General features: G+C 35.2%; 1 long non-coding RNA gene across 1 annotated transcript; it reads left to right on the top strand.

The window, feature by feature from the left end:
* The first annotated feature begins 1,710 nt into the window (after positions 1–1,710).
* Positions 1,711–15,859, top strand: LOC145674771 (uncharacterized). Its single transcript, XR_014129024.1, has 4 exons — positions 1,711–3,353; positions 3,483–3,608; positions 9,306–9,444; positions 11,152–15,859. It is a non-coding gene; the product is annotated as an uncharacterized LOC145674771 (long non-coding RNA).
* Positions 15,860–18,214: the final 2,355 nt, after the last annotated feature.

Below are 18,214 nucleotides of genomic sequence, written 5' to 3'. Positions count from 1 at the left end.
TTTAATAAGACGTTTTGTGTTGTTATTAATCTCTGATAATATCAAATAATTGCGTACAGATTGATAATATGCTCGCAAACTAAAGTATCCTGGAAATGATTACATGTTATCCTATTGTAATATAATTATTTTTATCACGAAATCCATACGTAAGAAGTTATTACTTAACGTAGAAGTTGCTTTCACGCGTGCAGATTAATTTTACCAATGCTTTCCCGTAAGGTACAAATGTGCATCCTAACATATGCTACATCAATATTAACAGAGGAAAATCATATTCACGAAGAAATTAAATGTCGACTAAAAGCAGGGAATTCGTGTTACTATTCGGTTCAAAATCTCTTGTTGTCGCGAATTCTGTCGAGGAATTTGAAGCTTAAAATATATAAAACGATAATCATGCCTGTTGTTCTGTATGGTTGTGAAACATGGTCGCTTACTCTGAGGGAAGAACATAGACTGAAAGTATTTGAGAACAGGATCCTGAGAAGAATATTCGGACCCAAGAGGAACGAGAATGGGGAATGGCGGAAGCTTCATAACGAGGAACTACATAGTTTATACGGTTTACCCAACATTGTTAGGGTCGTCAAGTCTAGGAGACTTAGGTGGGCAGGTCATGTAGCTAGAATGGAAGAAGGTAGAAACGCTTTCAAAGTCTTGACTGGTAGACCCATAGGAAAACGACCATTAGGAAGACCTAGGCGCAGATGGGAGGACAATATTAAGATGGATCTCGCAGAGATTGGAATACAAAGTAGAAACTGGATGCAATTAGCTAAGGATAGAAGTCAGTGGAGAGCTTTTGTGAACGCGGCATTGAACCTCCGGGTTCCATAGGCCATAGAGTTAGTTAGTTAGTTAGTTAACATATGCTACATACAAGACAGTGTAAAATAATAATAAATAAATAAGATCGAGAATGCTGTTTAACAGTGTCAGGGTAGGAGCATTGAAGAGAGTCCACGGGAGAGTACGTCCGTAGGAAGCAGGCGCGTCATCGACGGAGGTTATAGTACAAGAAACACAAGAATAAGAATCATGGAAACAAACCCTTGACATCATATTCACTCATTTGAACTGAACTATAGCCCTTGTAATGATTTGATACTGGTAACATTAAACTTCTAAACAACATACGCACTCACACATTTTAACAGTAAAATTACTATTCGTTTGACGGATTAGTCTTAACCAGTACCAAATATGGGATAGATTTCTGAAGAAAGTCTGATGCAGATATTGGCGGTAAGTCCAGTAGCTGAAGAAATATTTATTTATTTATTTATTTATTTCATTTTCCGCCGTAAGAACTTAGCGTTCATGGCTTCGTCAAGAGATACAGTTATTATTACAAGTTATAATAATAATAATTGCAAGAGATACGCTACAATTAGTATTACAATTATTAAAAAAATAATATGTAATAATACAATATATAAAGTAATAATATAAAATATATACGTAACAATAAAACAAACTAAGTGTACTTTTACAGAAAATATAAATTTATCTTGTTTTATATATTTTAAAATTCAAATAAATTTTGATATTTACATTATAAAGAAAGATCACAGTGAAGATATTCATCTAAACCATAGAAAAGATGTTTGAGTAACAGTAACTTGAGGTGTCTTTTAAACTGCAAGTTTGGCATTCGTTTGACACGATCTGGTAATTTATTATAAAGTTTTATTCCTATGTGGTGTAACGAATTTTGAGTTCTTGTTAGACGGAAATTTTGGATATGAATATGATTGGTTTTTCTTGTGTTGTATTCGTGTAGGTCCGAGTTGAGTTGAAAGTTTCTTTTATTTATATGTATAAATGATGTTGTTTCTAGAATGTATATACACGGCAATGGTAATATTTTAAGTTTCTGAAACAGTGGTCTACTTGGTGTATGAAACGGTACTGATAACATTATTCGTAACATTTTCTTCTGCATCGTAAACACTTTCGTTGCATAACAGGTATTACCCCAAAAAAATGATTCCATACGATAGAATTGACTGAATCAATCCGAAATAAATTGTTTTCAATGTTTCTGTAGTTAGAATCTTACTAACTTTACGTATAAGATATATTTTTGCACTTAGTTTCCTCAACAAATCATTCACGTGATCGTCCCATGTTAACTTAGAGTCCAATTTTATCCCTAAAAATTTACAAGAGTCAGATACCTGTATGAGTTCCCCGTCTATACGTATTTGATGTATATTTAGAGAGTTCAGTTTTCCTTCATTGAAACTCATTATAGTTGTTTTCGCTGCATTTAAGTTAAGTTGGTTTGCTTTTATCCATTATCATTGCTTCGTTTGGTTTTCTGTTTTCAGCCTTTTCTTTAAACTGTCTTCGATGCCATAGCATAAATAATATCAAAAGGCAGTCATTGCCTCGTGATTCACACAATTTTAGGAAATAGTTCGATGTTTTTCTTTTTGAATGTGGTTCTGTCATCAGCAGCCCACTTGAAGAATCAGATTTTTAAAAAAGCTTAGTATACGGAACGATTTTATACCTAAGCAGCACTTTACTTTTTTAACGTCACCTAACCTAACACGCATTTAATGTAACAGGGACAAACTACTTAGTGAAAATTCGATGGGATTGCTGTAAAATCAATTGACTTGTTTTCTAAATTATTTAATATAATCTATTAAATTACAAATGCCTGCAGAAAATTACGAAAATATACTAATATTATAGTTATTCATGCGCATGTCTGAACTTAATTCAATACGCAGTTTCGCTTTCATTTGTTTTCATAGTTACAGTCACTTGTTTTGGAATGCCATCTATTAACAAGAATATAAAAGAGATTCAATACCCCTATGATCGTGTAAAAGTTGTTTCAAGTCCATTCGAGAGTCTTGTTCAAGTGTCTTGAACAATACTCCTTTGAACGTGTAAATTTGAAGTATTGAATGGTCTTGTTCAAGCTTTCTTGGATCGTCTACAAGCAGCATTAGAACATCTCACTTATTCTTGTCCTTGTACGACACGCTATCGTCCTGTCTTTCTTAGCTCCCTATACGCTCTACTTGGTTATGGGCCTTTTCCTATCAGCACCATACTATAGCTGAAAAATACTACTGTTATCTATCATCTCCTACAGCTTTTCCTCCTCAATCACCTTGACCTCTAATTTGCGTCCTGTGGTCCCAGTAAAATACATCTACGCCATGCAACTAATCTAACCTCGTTGTAGCAAGCATATGCACCACCGTGGCTTGTTCAAGGGATTCCCAGGAACATTAAAAGGGAGGAACCATGTTTTCCCCACGAGAGAGAGACCATTCGTTTGTGAAGCGTATGTGAAGTAAAGATATCAAAGCTAACATTTCAAACAAGTAAGTGTTTATTTATTTATATATGTATATAACATTTGACAAATTTCTTCCATTTTCAGGTTAGGGTAGAGCTTTGTATTTCTGCTAACGGAGCATGCAATAATTAAGGAGATCCATTACTACTTGCAGATTGACATAAGGAGAGGTCAGTATGGACGTACAACATAAAAACTACAGTGCATAAACTTTACTACAAGACACGCTCCAACTGCGCATCGATAAGAAGGGCCCTTTGAAAAAATATAGTAGAGTAGGGTAAGTAAAGTAGAGTAAGATATAAATAAGTAGGGTAGTGGTTAGCTTAAGGTTAGGTAAGTTTTGATCCATTTTCATAAAATTATTAATGTGTAATTTCTCCTTTCTGAGTGAGTATACCTGCTGGAGCGGGCGTTGTAAATTAACCCGTGCATAAAACATAAACCAGTTTGTGCTAGGTGGCCACTGAAAAGCGCGAGTGCTATCTAACTGAGTCAGGAAGAAGTGCAGCACGAAAGCCCGAGTGATAAGGGTGTGCCCGTAGGGAGCAGGCGCGTCAGCGACGGGGGTTATGCACATAAACGATGATAGTGGAATAGTACACTAACAGGCAATTATTCCGAAGTTGGTCGTCGCCTACTTTTTTGGCTAATTGGTTCCTTTCTTTACCAAAGTTTTACATTTAATTCACATAATAATGCTGAGTTAAATTAGCGAGTGGAGACGGGTTAGTGCCCCGCAGGGCACGTTGCTTTCTGTTTTTATTACAGCTAATTGGAAAGACGGGCCTGTGTTCTAAAAGATTGCTGCCATGTTGGTTATGTCACTTAACATTACAGTAAACAATATAACTTTCTCCACGTTTCTTTATAGTTATTTGCTTACCGCATTCTCTACAATTTATTTTTAGGTTTATTAAGCCATGACTTTTACTTATTTTTTATAGCTTTTCCGGATTATCACCATCAATCTTTTCAAAAAGAAATGCTCATTACATTCCCATAATTCTACCTTGCAGTAACCTTGCGCCAAGTAGTTCCCTCCGCTTGCTAAATAGTTTCATGTTCAGAACCGTTTATATAAGAAAATAAACACAACTTTCGCTTTCCTTATACATTATGAAGCACGCGAACACGCCAATTTATTTCCTGCCGGTAAATTTTTAAATTTTTACTACATACGGACGACCAACTTTGGAACTTAACCCCACTAACACATACAATGCTTTCACTGTTACTCAAGATTCATTTCAATATGCTGTGCAGTGTGGGCTGACAGTAATTACTTATATTCACACTGTCATTCCTTCACACAGACAAAAAAAAAAAAAAAAAAAAAGGTTCACATCGTATTTTATCTGTAAACTTTCTATTTGTATAAATTTAATTACGTCGAAGTAGCAAAGTAGACCTGGCTTAAATTAAGCTAAACTAACATAACCTAACCAAAATTAGCCAATATTTAACAATGTAGCAATTTTCACCAAAAATGTTCGGCCCCCAAAAGCCGATATAAGGTTCATTCGTTTCTAGCAAATAGAAAATTTGAAGGTAAAGTATTATGTGAAATATTTCTCGTGAGGGAATGCGAGTATGAATATAAATAATTACTGTCAGAGCACAGCATATTGAAATGAATTTATAGTGACTGTGAAAGTATTGTATGTGCAAGTGTGCTCTTCGACTATCTTCATTTTCGCTCACCCGCATGCTTCACACGGACTCAGGCCCGCTGCTGCACTCCTGCTCTGACTCGGTTATATAGCATTTGTGATTTTTAGTTTCCACATAGTACAAGATTGTTCGTATTTTATGAACTCTACTTCTTATGACATAGTCCACACTATTTATAATGAGCTCTCCGTAAGTCATTCTACTACTAGTAATGGAGCTCCTTATTTAGTGAACGCCTAGCTAACCTGATAATATGTTACAGGGAATGTGTCTAAATTTTTAAACTGGCGGCACGAGGAGACCCAATAGAAATTTTTACTTTGACTCTGACAGTAACTTCAATCGGTTCTTATAGTTTCAGCCACTTCCTGGAAATGTTTTGTGCCTTTGTCACTTGGTAGAACTTTCCATGCCTTTGGTGGTGTCACATACTATACTTTACAAGCATAACTTTATTGTTTGAAAAAAAAAAAGAAAAGTTTTACTTCCGCTACAAAACGTAGTTGAGCGAGCGTCAGCGAGCAGATTAGGAAAGAAGTCCCACACGGCTCGTTTTATTTCACTTTTACCCCCATGATAATACCACGTGACATTACATCACGACCTGGTGGAGGAACTTAAGTGTGATTCCCAAACTTCTCCGGGAACCGGGTTCGAGTCCCCAGCGCAGTCAAGGAAGACATCACTTAAGAACTAGTATGTGCCCTATTCAAATACCCATGTTTCAGAATTCTGCGGTGCTTGCATATCAGTGGACAGTTTATGAGCACTTCGATTTTCTGAGTATTCCTCAACTGGGTATATCAAAATTAACGTGTAAATGCCGCAAGATTCTGAAATATAGATATTTGGATAGGGCACGTACTAGCTCTTAAGTAATGTGTTGACTCGTCTGGGATCGGTCTCACAGTAGTGGAACTCTGGACCTCTAAATTTCCTTTTCCCACGTTTTCGGCAGCCCGTAACTATAGACGTTTGACCACGGGTCCATATGATTTTTTTTTCTTGTGCAGAGTAAGAATTAAATAGCTGCTGATAGTCGAATTTCGGTTAAAACTACGCTAGAAGTCGTGTAGCCGAGTAGTAACCGAGCAGTACTCAGTGAAACTACACTTTGCCTTTTCCTGGATTACTATAGTCCGGAAGGTATGACGTCGTTGCTTTCCCGCGAAAAGTTGTTGTGACGTTTATGGGGAGTAGCCAGTTGAGTTATTCGTGGCTCGCTGAGCGCAGTGAATGGTGGCTGGTGATTTGCTATCCTTTTACCACACCCCCAGTGATGAGCAGGTTCAAGTGCGGGAAGCCAACGACGCTATACCTTCTGACCTTTACCAAGAAAATTGTCAAAAGGTTTTAACCAACTTACTTGGTTACATTAAGTAAAAGGAATAACAACTGTACAGTTTTGCGGTAAAAATAGCCGTCTCGTCTTTGTAATTGCTAATTGCACTTAATTATTGCCGGTACTTGGGCTGTTATAGACAATTAGCTATTTTAACGTTTCTTCCTTGGTTGCAGGACTCAGTTATTCAGGATAAATTAGCACGTCTCAATTGATTTTTCTTTTCGAGTATCGAAATTCTTATATAATATTAAATTAGCTGCTGTATGGGATATTTCGAAGTAAATTTTTCTGGCCACAGTATGAAACATCCTCAGATATGCTAGTTGTCATTGTCGTGTATGCGATGCACTAACCAATTAAAGTAGTGTCTACTAATTACGGCTATCGATTAATTTAATCGTTTTGGTTCTATCTAGCACACAGCAAATAGCATTGTTGACCAATGCTTCATGAACGAACTACATCCTCTTAAACTTAGCGAATTTTCATTAGCTTCAATATCACCGTTGGCAACACTGAAAACAATGAAAGTGCAACAATTTGATGATGTTTGTGGTTCACATTCATTAAATAAAGAATAAAAGGTTTTCCTGGCTCCTTTTTATTATTTTGATCAAAAAGGCTCTCTGAGATAATAAGATGAGCCTCCCCCTACTCCTCCGTTTTCTTAAACCGATGTAACCTGAGGTGAAAATTACGATTACGAAAAAAATTTAAACTTACTTAAAATGGTTTTCGGAAACAAAGTTACACCAATTTTTTTCCACTCTGAAATAATTATTTGCTTGCTTAGTGTCTTCTTCGCTAATAGCATGTAACCATGACAGATGCTCCAATAGGTGTTGGTGCACTCACAACTCGTAGCACGTTGTCGATGGTCACAAAACACTTATATTCTCTTCTCTTATTCTCTTCTGGAAACCTGTACCCTGTTGAAGGTCCATGTGGAAACAAAGAAAAAAATGAAATGAAATCTTGGGAGTTTTACGTCCCACATATATGCCGGTTATTCTAAAGGAGACAGTGATTATGAGAAATGAGTGAAATGGTGAGATAAAGAAACTGGGAGGAAAAGGGAGAACCCGAAAAACCCACGAGCACGGTGTTTGTCCACCAAAAAGTCCACACGGCACGAGCTGGAATCGAACCAAGGACCCCAAGCACTGGAGCTGAACGCTCTACCACTGAGCTACCGCGCCTCCTGGAAACACAAAGAACACTGCAATTTCATGTAATTTATGATTTATTGATAATATTTCTGCTATCCATCACTGGTTATCATTATGTATGTAACAAAAGTTCATTTTTGCAGATTTCTTAAATCTACATTTTCAATTGCAGAAGCTCGATTTTGGGAAAAGCATGAAGTTAGTCCATGGTGACTCGTTACTGCCATAAAGGTCAAAGATGACTTCGGTAAATACCAGTAACCGGTCGCAAACTTTCCCACTAGTTTTTAATTGTCGAATTCGGTTTTTGGCAACAAGACGAGAGTAATACCCGGAGTTGGTACTTCCACTATACTCACGAATTTTTCTGCAGGTTTAATAGTGTGAATCTGTTTTTCGTTTTGCCATGTTGCCACATTCTTATCCCCTCTCCCCAATACGTCGAAGAGACCCTTACCACGGCCGGTTTCACTGGAAAGCCACTGCTTTATCGGACCTGTCTGCGTCTTGGACATCTGAAAACAATTTATAAAGTGGAATGCTGCATCATCAGAAATCACTGAAACGGTTTATTAAATTGTAGACACTTACGTATTCGAACCTTTTTCTATAACGTTTATTTTCGCTTTTCTTCCAGTATTTTTAGAATCTTATTCATGGCTATGAGTACGAGCCGAATCGTGTGTTCTGTCGTCGTTTATTACGGCAAAACTGTCAGTTGTTTCATAATAATATGTCACTCCCGTACGGAAGGAGATTTGCTCGTTTCTCCAGTGATCACTCTGAACTTCCCTTTGCAGAATAACGGTCCAATTTAAGCGAAGTCCACATGCAGTAAAATAGAATTTGTATGTTGAAATTTTACACGATGCTTTGCGATTGCATTTTTTTTTTACACTTTCATTGTTTTCATGGTTGCCAACTGTGACTTCAAAGTTAACGAAAGTTCGCTAACTTAAAAGGGCTGTAGTTCATTTACGAAGCATTGGTCGAGAATGCTATTTGGTGTGTTCATTATTCGTGTGTTCATACAGTTTAACCATCTGACAAAATTTAGTAATTTTAAGCTCTGATGTTTTCGAGAAAATGGCGATTTTTGAAAATTTGAAGATTTCTCGAATTTTTTGCGATAAAACGGTTGCACACAGAAGCGATACTTTTTTTTTTTTTTTTTTTTTTTTTTGGAAAACTGGTAACTATGTCTTACCATCCGTGAAAACGGAATTTAAAATTCGAACCGGAAGTGCTCCTTGAAAAAGCATAAACTTCGACTTTTCAGATAAACTTACGTTCATTTGTTAATTTATGTACAAAAAGATACGCATGCGCAAACCAAACTATAATAAAATATAGTTTATTCATATCCCTATGTACATACCACAGCAAGAATTGTAACTCTACATGTCTCCATTGCTGAATTGTGAGGCTCCGAATTTGACCATTTTCCATATTTTCTACAATTCATGAATTGTACTCCCCGTCTTTGATGGCCCTTTACTTGGCGGGATTTTTTTCCGAAAAAAAATTGTCCCTTAAAAACATGTCTAGTTTATATAAAAAAACGTTTGAACAATTACTGAGATGGTGATGGTAAAATTTTATTTATTTATTTATTTATTTTTTTTGCCTGAATTGAAATGGAAGGCACCAGATATCTAATAAGGACATCTAATTTAAGTTAAAAAAATGTACGTTTCTCATTAATTTTTAGTTACTATAAAGATGTGACTTAAAATTTGTAAAATACTGTACATATTTTAATTTTTTGCATTTTCTTTTTCTATAATAGATTATTAAAACACATGGTACAAAACATAAGAAATGTTTATTAAGTACTGACCTGTTCCGAGAAATCAGAAAAAATGAATACGAGCTAGTTTTGGAATGAAAATGGTGTTCTTTATGCTATGTATTGGGTAGTTCAGGAAGTGAGTATTTATTGAATGTTTTATTATTATTGTTGTTAATATTATTATTATTCGATATGCCCATTAAACCATATAGTTGAGATCATATTGTATTGATAGAAAGTTGAGATACTATAATATTAATAAATTTTCATAGAAATATGCACTAACTATACATTTAAATAGGAAGAATGGGTCAAATAAAATTTACTGTAGGTAGCCAATGACACCCCATTATAACCCATTTAAGTAGATTAACCTATTTAGATATACGGCTTTGCGTCCAAACGACCTGCTCCGGTATCACAGGGTGGTATAGGAGCAGAGGGCTGGTGTTATTTATCACTAGCCTTTAAGATATATATAAGTAAGCATAGTGAGAAGGACCACATATACTTCTACCTTATTAATTTATACAGTATGGCGCTAAATTCGGTGTAGAAAAGCAGAGGGGTGATTCCTGAGAGTAAAAAAAAAAAAAAAAACGTTCCAATAACCATAGGGCGAAAATTCTATCGTTTACGTGTTATAGGCTGCTGAAATCATGGAGGAAAAATCAACTTTAGAGGTCCATAGCTCCACAAATATGGGACCTACCTTGGCCTGATCAAGACTTCACTTAGAAACTAGTATGTTCCATATCCAAAAATGCGTGTTTCAGAATCCTGAGGTGCTTCCACAACAATGTTTAAACAGAGAGTTTGACTACGGGCCTATGATATAAAGTACTCTCCAACTACCTTCATAAAGATTGTTGCGTGAGTACCTTAGGATTCTAAAACATTTATTTTTGGATAGAGCACATATTAGTTCTTAAGTCAAGTCTTGACCCGTATTTAGTAGGTCACAAAGTTTTGGAGCTATGGACTTTTAGAATTCATTTTTTCATGTTTTCGGCAGCATTTAACACGTGAACGATGAGCTTTTGGCCCTAAGTTTATTGGAACGTTTTTGTTTGTTTTACTCTCAGGAAACACTCCTCTGCTTTTCTACGATGAATTTAGCGCCAAACTGTAGGTATCGTTAAAAAAATGTAAATATTAAGCTAGCCTTAATCTGCACTTTTTTTTTTAAAAAAAAAAAAAGTTTGTATCTCGATTATTTTATGGCAGGCATGCATATAGCGAAGTTGGGATTAGGGCGCCAGAGTCCAGCGAACAAGCTTTGTGTCGGTTTTCTACATTATTTATTTACAAATACTGAACAAAAATTGAGAATAAATTAAATCTTTTAAAAGTTTTTTTTTTTCTTTTTAACTCTTTTTCAAGCGAGCTTATCTTCTTTATCTTTTAAGTCGAAGCAGGAAATATAAACCACCGAACGATTTCTGTGTATGAACTCTGTCAAACTCGTAACCCAGCTGAGTTACTTTCCTTCCTTCGCTCAGTAATACTCATGCATCTACAGTTTCCATTTTCATCCTAAGTTAAGTTTATTGTGTTCTGTAATATCATTATTTTAAGTTTGGATCATAGTTTCAATTCTATATCTACACTATAACTTTATTCAGCGTACCAAATTTGAGTGATTGTTATTAAGATATTTAGTATATAACTTTCAAAAGTGTAGGAAACAATGTTTTAGTATTTTGGATAGCCTGAGGTAAGATAAAAAAAAAAAGCATAAAACGCTTCGTTTGACTTAACCTTGATTCTGAGATATATTTCGTTTTTAAATTTTGCCACACATGCTACAAATAGTAATTTTACAACAATTGCTTTATTTTAGGAGTCCACTGTGTTTGGAGGCTATCAACCGAGATGATTTCAAGGTACGCCGCACACAGGTACTACATAGACGGTACCAAATTTGACCTCCGTAAGTAAGGATGAATCCCAGAAAAAGGAAGGAAGTGTTTTGACTCACCTAGCATTTCAAAGTGTCTTCCTATGTAATGAACTATCATCAGCCTCCCATCATTAGCGCGCGGCTTGCTCAATTTGCAGATTCGGCGAAAAACGTTTTATATATAGACAGATTGGCATAGAGACATTTAGTATAGGAAGCCCAAAATTCATAGCGTCAACATAACACCAATTTAAAAATATAGACTGAATATCTAATTAATTCTTATTGACTGTGATTTTTTTTATTGGCATAGCTCGATTCGTGTGAAGTGTATGGTACTCATTTAAGCTAATTTGCGCGCATATTATGCTCAGTTTTAATTTATGGCAGTTAAATCACACTTTAGATTATAAAGTAATGTATAATATACCTACTTCGTATCGTTAAATATATTCTTAGATGAAGGTGACAGAGAACTTTTCAAGAAATAGTTTAACTTATTTTGTGTGTGTTGCGGGGAGGGGGGACGTAAGTAAACGCATGATTCTGCTGCTTGGTTTTTGGTGATTGGTACAGTCATCATCTGAACTACAATACTAGGGTGTGAGGAAGAGTTTGTAAGGTGCAACTCTGTTCGAACTTTTCTTACAAAGTAAGTGTTTTTTTTTTTTAATGTTAAATAAAACTTGTTAAAATTGATACACTCATGAGGTGTATATACATTTCAAACTATTATAATGTACGGTATGCAATTAACTAACTAACTAACTAACTCTATGGCCTATGGAACCCGGAGGTTCAATGCCGCGTTCACAAAAGCTTTCCACTGACTTCTATCCTTAGCTAACTGCATCCAGTTTCTACTTTGTATTCCAATCTCTGCGAGATCCATCTTAATATTGTCCTCTCATCTGCGCCTAGGTCTTCCTAATGGTCGTTTTCCGATTGGTCTTCCAGTCAAGACTTTGAGAGCGTTTCTAATTTCTTCCATTCTAGCTACATGACCCGCCCACCTAAGGCTCCTAGACTTGATGGCCCTAACAATGTTGGGTAGACCATATAAATTATATAGTTCCTCGTTGTGAAGTTTTCGCCAGTCCCCATTCCCGTTCCTCTTGGGTCCGAATATTCGTCTCAGGATCTTGTAATCAAATACTTTCAGTCCATGTTCTTCCCTCAGAGTAAGTGACCATGCTTCGCAGCCATACAGAACAATAGGCATAATTATCGTTTTGTATATTTTAAGCTTCAAATTCCTCGACAGAATTCGGGACGACAAGAGATTTTGAACCGAATAGTAACACGAATTCCCTGCTTTTAGTCGACATTTAATTTCTTCGTGAATATGATTTTCCTCTGTTAATATTGATCCTAGATATTTGAAAGTATCCACTTTATCAAAAGTATTATCTAATATTTTAACGCATCCATAATTTGCTGTATTCCGGTCCCGACACACTTCCATCTATTTAGTTTTCTCTGCATTAACCTCTAAACCCATGTCCCTGCAAGCGTTTAATAAGATCTATGCATTTCTTTCTATTGTTCTCCTATCATCCCCTATTAAATTTACATCATCAGCATATGCCATAACCTGGTGAATACCGTTCAACTGTAGGCCCTTATTGCTATCTTTGATTTTCCTTATAGCGTACTCCAGAACAAAGTTAAATAATAATGGCGACAACGCATCTCCTTGCTTCAGGCCATTTTCAACGTGAAAGCTCGTGGATAAAAATTTTCCTACCCGGACTTTACTTTGGGATTCATTTAAACATACCTTAATTAATCTAATTAGCTTTCTCGGTATTCCAAGTTCTGTAAGAACGTTGTATAATGTTTCTCCCCTAACCGAGTCGTACGCCTTTCTAAAATCAATAAATAGTTGATGTACCGGGGTATTTTATTCCCACTTTTTTCGAGTATTTGGCGAATGGTAAATATTTGGTCGATAGTTGTTCGATTTCGTCTAAATCCGCACTGATAATCTCCAATAATTTCATCTGCGTATGGGGTCAGTCTTGCTAACAATATTTGAAAGGATTTTATAGGATGTTGACAGAAGAGAAATGCCTCGATAATTATTACAGTCAGTTTTGTCGCCTTTCTTGTGAATTGGAACAATGATTGCTTCTTTCCACTCTTGTGGCAATTCGTCCTTGTTCCAGATAAGAATAATGAGTTTGTGTATCTTTTCCACAATTTTTCGCCTCCAGCTAAAATTAACTCAGCCGGAATTTCATCTACACCCGGAGATTTATGTTTCTTTAATTTCTTTATAGCGGTTTCTACTTCTATTCGGTTGGTTTCTGGAATATACGGTTCTGCGGTGTGTATCACCTTTTCTCCACGCACACTAGTTTTTGGTTGCCTGTTAAGCAAATCGTTAAAGAAATCTTTCCATCTATTTAAGATGCTATCCGTGTCAGTAAGAACTGTACCGTCAGATTTCTTTAATATATAAGCACGAGGTTGATAGCCTTTCTTAAATTCGTTGATTCCCTTATACATGTCCCGCATGTTCTTATCTTTACTATTATCTTCAAGTTCCTTAATTTTATCTTTCAGAAAATCGCGTTTCTTTGTTCTAAAAGTTTTGGAAGTTTCTTGCCTGATATCTGCGAAATTTTATGTAGTTATTTCAATCGGATTTTGTAGCCAGCGTAATTTTGCCTATTTTGTCTTCTCTGCTAGTTTTATGCATTCCTGGTCGAACCATGGTTTGTTCCTACGTATTTCTGCGTGTCCCAATTTTTCTTTTGCTGAAATTTTAAGGCTATGTCTAATTTCAATCCAGGTGTCCTCGACACTAGTGCTCTCCGAATCTTCTAAAGCCGAGAATCTATTCGAAACTTCAATCTGGTATTTCTCTGTTACCTGGCTCTCTTCTAATTTCTTTAAATTGAATCTTTCCGTTTTCGGACAATGAGTATTACCTTTATCCGATGATAACCTCTCTCGTATTATCGCTGCTACCAGGTAGTGGTCAGTGTCACAATCAGCCCCTCTAAACGAACGGACATCTATTATGCTAGATTGCCTTCTTCTATCTACTAAAACGTGATCTATTTGATTGTGTGTTTTTCCGTCTGGTGATGTTCAAGTGTATTTATGAACGTCGCGATGTGGGAATTTTGTACTCTTCCCGATTAGGTTTTTGGATGTTGCAAAGTTCACGAGTCTAACACCGTTGTCATTACTTTCCTTATGCGGACTTTGGTTCCCTATAATCGGTTTGAAAATATCTTATCGTCCTACCTTCGCTTTGGAATCCCCTAATAGAATTTTCATATGGTATCGCGGAAGTTGGTCAAATATCCGTTCCACTTCTTCGTAAAAACTGTCTTTTATATCGTCATCTTATCTTCAGTTGGGGCATGTACATTTAAAACAACAATATCACACCACCGTCCCTTAAGAGTGATAAGAGGAAGTCTATCAGTAACAAATTCAACCCGTTTAATTGCTGGTAATATACGTTTATGAACTAAAAACCCTGTTCCTAACTGGTGATATTTATTTCCTTCCCCGTAAAAGAAGGTAAAATTTCCGGAATTCTCAGACCGATTTCCTTCCCACCTACCTTCCTGAACTCCTACTACGTCCATCCTGTATTTCTCTAACTCACTCGTTACGGATTTTAACGCGCCTGCCCTATAAAGACTCCTAATATTCCATGTTCCAAATCTCATGTCCATTTTCTTTTGCTATTAGTAAACTTGAAATGCAATGCGGTATGCAATTAGTAGACTTAAATTAATATCGACTTTTTGTTTATGTATTCACATTAAATATATTGTGTACTACAAATGTATACTTAATGTAAAATTAAGTAATTATTACTGTAATTATTCTCAATAAACTACAGGATTTTATTTTATGTATTGTCTTTTAAAGGTTCATTCCTTTATTTGGCTTTCGGTTTGTTATGTAATCATAAGCAATGTAGGATGGTGGAATTTAGATCATTTTAAGGATAATTTCTCTATTATATACAATAGCTCAAAGAAATAATCGATTGTATATCGAATTAAATATTTACATGATATAAGTTATTTTCCCCATTTATCATTTATAAATCTTACCACAAGTGGGGTTCTGTAGTATACACTGGTTGCCCAAGAACTTCACAAGTTGCGGTATAGTCAATGCGGTCTGGTTGCTTGAACACTGACTTCAGGAGTGGTAAAATGAATGACTATTCGGAAACAGTGAGTAGCCTAGTGGTTAATGCATCGACACGGTAACTTGAAGTTACAGGTTCAAATCTTAGTCCAGTCTTGCATTTTCTTTCCTTTTGTAATTATGTACTTTAACTTAGTAGAGCTGATTTCTTTATACTCGAGTTATTTCATCATGACTTTCAACACAAGGACAACATGAACCACTCACATGTTGATAACTGGGATGGCTTTCTTGTGCTCTGTCATTTATTCTACGCAGTACAATAGCTGTTTTAGTGTTGTGTAAAACGTACAACAAAAGAGCACAATTCAGACACCTCGACTGTGGACATCTGAGTGGTCCACGTCGTCCTTGTGTTAAGAGTGATGGTGCAATAAAATGGTTTCATGGTGATATGATCACGTTTTACAGTGATTCTTTATAAGAAAAACTCATTAAATACACGTTTTTGTAAGTTTCGTATATTTTAATACTTTTGTAAGAAACTGTACTATAACATTTTTTTTAGGAGTTCCATTACGAATACTTTTTACAAAATATATGTGATTTGTTCCGATTGTTATTGTTCCTCCATATCATTTTTTCAATGAATATTGGCATAGATATAGAATGTAGTGTGTCCGAGATAATTTAGTTTTCTCCACTTGTACTGCACAGTGCCCCCCTGTGGTGTCGCCTTGTAATATTAAGGGATCCCGTTTACATGACAAAATATTTAGAAAATATTTTCTGTACATGATAAAAATATTCAGAGAATATAAGGTAATCAAATCAAAAACATTTTCAAATTACTTTTCTTGGTGTTTTGTAGCAGTAGCAAATGTTAAGAAAATATTAAACTAGTTTCAGACGAATTAGTGCTAACAAAGAAAATATTTACGACTTATTTTTCAAATAGCAATTGATATGTTTTTGATTTGTTATTGTATGTAGTTTCAGAACGTACTTATAGTATTTTCTAAACATTTTCTGGTTTTCGCAGAAAAATATTTTAAATTCTTTCTGTATATTTTTCCGTCATTACCACCATAACACCTACAGTTTGAAGAACATTTCTTTCTTCAACCTGTAAGTTAGAATACTAGAATTTATTTCCACAAATTTATGTGATGATAGAAGTTTCCGTGTGTTCTAAACCGGTTCCAACATACACAGATTTCTACCACCCCATCAATTTGTAAAAATGAAATCCAGATATTTTACTTACAAGAGTTGGAAAACTGTTCAGTATGCATTTCCTTCAGTATTGAAAAAAGAAATGTATTTCAAACTGTAGGTCTTATCGTGGTAATGACGAAAAAATATTCAGAAAGAATTTAAAATATTCTATGTGAAAACCAGAATTCGTTAGAAAGTATTTTAAGTACGTTCTAAAACTACATACAATAACAAATCAAAAACATATCAATTGCTATTTGCAAAATGAATCGTAAATATTTTCTTTCTTAGCACAAATTCATATCTGAAACTAGTTTAATATTTTCTAAACATTTTCTACTGTTACAAAACACCAAGGAAAATAATTTGAAAATGTTTTTGATATGTCTACCTTATATTCTCTGAATATTTTCTGTCTTGTACAGAAAATATTCTCTAAATATTTTTTTATGTACAGAAAATGTTGTCTAAATATTTTGTCATGCACAGAAAATGTTTTCTAAATATTTTCTGTCATGCACAGAAAATGTTCTTTAAATATTTTCTGTGATGTACAGAAAATATTCACTAAATATTTTCTGTCATGTATAGAAAATATTTTTTGGTATGAGTGGAAAACGTTTTAAAATTATTATTTTACAGAACATTAATTTTTGTTAAAAATGGATTAGAAATCTTCAGAAAACATTTCAGCTAAGTACCCAATACATTGTAAAAATATTTAGAAAAAATTCATTATTTTAAACAAATGATTTTCAGTGTTATTGGCAAATGATTTTAAAATATTCCATGCGAAACATTTTAAAAACCATTCCGTTAACATTGTATAAAACGTTTCAAATACATTTTCAGTAATGTGTGGAAATGGTACAGAAAACATTTTTTGGAAAACTTTTCTAACGGCGTATAAAATATTTCTACAAAGTTTTTGAGTATATTCCGAAAATATTTTCAGTATTATTTGGAAAATGTTTTCAACAACATATGGAAGATATTTCCTTAAGGGAAGTAGGATACATTTTGTGAAGGAAAATGACGGTACGTTTTAGAAACTTTGAAAATATTTCATTGTTGTGTGGGAAACTTCTTATCCAGTTATGTATCGTAAAACTTGTTATCCAGTTACTCCTCGAGTGGTACCAACCAATTGCGTGACACATACAACTTAGCTTCTAGTGAAAGCCACACGTCTCAAAAAAAAAACGCACCAAACTTTGCAAGCTGCTCGTTAGAAGCTATTTTTGAACCTATTTCGGTTTACGCCAAGTTGAAGCTGGAGAGCTACAGTAGAGGTGCGTCCGTAGGAAACAGGGAAATTTGCGATGGTGGGTATACGTGTAAGCGAATTAAGGGTTCACTCGAGCAGACGGTTCTACCAAATAGCAAATTCATAGGTAAAATACGACGTGAAATATTTTTTTATGAAGGAATGAAAATGTGACTATAAGTAACTACCATCTATCACAGCATATTGAAATGAATTATTAGTGATAAAGAAATTATTGTAAGTGTAAGTTTGCTCTTCCACTGTCTTCGTTTATGCGTATACCCCGTCGTAGATGCACATGCTCCGTATGGAATCAATCGCTCGGGCCTCCCTACTGGACTCCTAGTCTAACTCGGTTAGATAGCCTTCGTACTTTTTGGTGGCCACGTAGCA

This window comes from Thermobia domestica, chromosome 18 (genome assembly GCF_964235325.1).
Source record: "Thermobia domestica chromosome 18, izTheDome1.hap1.1, whole genome shotgun sequence".
Taxonomy (NCBI): Eukaryota; Metazoa; Arthropoda; class Insecta; order Zygentoma; family Lepismatidae; genus Thermobia; species Thermobia domestica.
This window is presented reverse-complemented; position numbering and strand designations above follow the sequence as displayed.